Source organism: Primulina eburnea, chromosome 17, assembly GCF_022965805.1.
Source record: "Primulina eburnea isolate SZY01 chromosome 17, ASM2296580v1, whole genome shotgun sequence".
NCBI classification, from domain to species: domain Eukaryota; kingdom Viridiplantae; phylum Streptophyta; class Magnoliopsida; order Lamiales; family Gesneriaceae; genus Primulina; species Primulina eburnea.
In genome coordinates this window covers 27,659,384-27,661,456 of record NC_133117.1, presented here as the reverse complement: position 1 = coordinate 27,661,456, position 2,073 = coordinate 27,659,384, and the positions used below count along the sequence as shown (strand labels likewise).

General features: G+C 38.5%; 1 non-coding gene across 1 annotated transcript; it reads right to left on the bottom strand.

Moving 5' to 3' along the window:
* Nucleotides 1–1,480: 1,480 nt before the first annotated feature.
* Nucleotides 1,481–1,586, bottom strand: LOC140818887 (small nucleolar RNA R71). The gene has a single exon (XR_012115118.1). It is a non-coding gene; the product is annotated as a small nucleolar RNA R71 (small nucleolar RNA).
* Nucleotides 1,587–2,073: the final 487 nt, after the last annotated feature.

Sequence of the window (2,073 nt, the reverse complement as noted above, 5' to 3'; positions counted from 1 at the left end):
TTTGTTGAGTTTATGTGGCATACATGACATGCACCTTGAGCTATGATCCTTGGATACCCTGATATGATATTATTTGATTCTGGGGTTTGTGAACAAGATGCTATGTTTGGTATTACATGACCCTTAAATCATAGTCATTTGTGGCCCCGATGATTGATTGAGATTTGAGATTTAATGACGCTTTGTCGACGTTATCATATGAGTATCCCTGATTGAGACCGGTGTGCGAGCTCGAGCATTGATTTGATAGCGATTCGATTGATTCTGATATAGCTAAGTTGATGGGCATTTGACTTGATACATCCACGACATACATGCATTGCATACCATATATCATTGTTTAGATATATGTTGTATATATTGTGGTTGCTTCAGACTGAGCTTTTCTCACCCAGAGGGGGCTGTTGTTGTCTTTGTATGTTGACAATGACATGTACTTCAGGTTATCAGGAGACCAGATATGGTACTTCTGGAGGGAGTCATGATTGATTTGAGGTTTCGTGGTCTATCCCAGTATATATGTATATGTATCTATATACCGGGGCATGTCCCGAGGATATGATTGTCTGTCTTTATTTGGGTTGGATTATGTGTGGGCATATTTTATTATGTGAGATGAAATACTATTTTTAGTATTCAAATAAGATGTTTTGGGCTCATTGTAAAGAAAATTTATATTCGTTTTCTGCTGTAATTAATTAACCATAATCAAATTGCATTGTAATAATGATTAGGAGTTAAGGGCCCCACACGGAGTGGTATCTCGTACACTATATTATTTTACATCGTGAACTTACGATTATTTTGAGCTTAAACATTATAAATTTTTACTAAGGATTTTACCGTGCATGTTTTGCTCGATCAAATTTTTGGCGCCGTTGGCGGGGACTGTTAATTCACAATTTAATTTTTAGTTATTTTCTTTAGCATTGTTTTATTTTTCTTGAGCTAACAATACATATTCTATTCGAGATATTTTTTACGGTGCATGCCAAATTAAAAGAACTTTTCGCAGAAGAAGACATCAGCAGAGACTTAAGGAACTGATGGAAAGGCACGAGCGCGAGCCTGAGTAAGAATACCATAAAGATAAACATATTGAGGTGCCAGGCCACATATTGATGCTAGAATATGCCCAGCCTTCTTTGGATGGTGCACACCCCAGCATTGTGAGGCCTATTGTGTGGGCGAACAAATTCGAAATCAAGCCAGCTATAATTCAGATGATCCAGAATACGGTCCAATTTGGGGGATCTGCGTTAGATGACCCAAACACGCATATCACAGATTTTCTTGAAATTTGCGATACTTTTAAATTTAATGGAGTTTCTGATGATGCTGTTAGATTGCGTTTATTTCCTTCTCCTTGCATGACAAAGCTAAAGCCTGGTAAATTGTTTGCCTGTAGGTTCTATTACCACATGGGAGGACATGGCGAAAGAATTTATCATTAAATACTTTCCTCCATCTAAGACCATGAAGCTGCGGGCAGACATCACCACATTTGCTCAATTCGAGCAAGAGTCTTTATATGAGGCATGGGAGAGTTTCAAAGATTTATTACGGAGATGCCCGCATCACGAACTGCGACTTGGTTTAGTCGTTCAAACATTTTATTATGGCTTGCTTACTCCTAATCGTACTATGATAAATGTTGCTGCTTGTGGAAATCTATTTTGAAAAATACTGCTTAATAAGTATATGAGTTGTTGGAGGAGATGACTACTAGCAGCTATCATCCTCAATCTGAAAGGAACAACCGTCCAAGGAATGATCCGTATTTGAACAGATATTTTCCTGGATGGAGGCAACATTCCAATTTCTCATGGGGTGGTTAAAACAGTCAGAATCGACCACATGGAGGATAGCCGTATGGAAAACAACCGATGTACAGATCTGACCCTCCTAGAGAAGAAAAGTACAATTTGGAGCAAATGATGTCTAAGTTTATCTCATCCATAGAAACTAGACTCCAAAACTAAGATGCATCGATAAAGGGGCTAGAGAATCAGATTGGACAGTTAGCCAAGATGATAGCAAGTAGATGGCCGGGCACCTTGCCAAGTAACACAT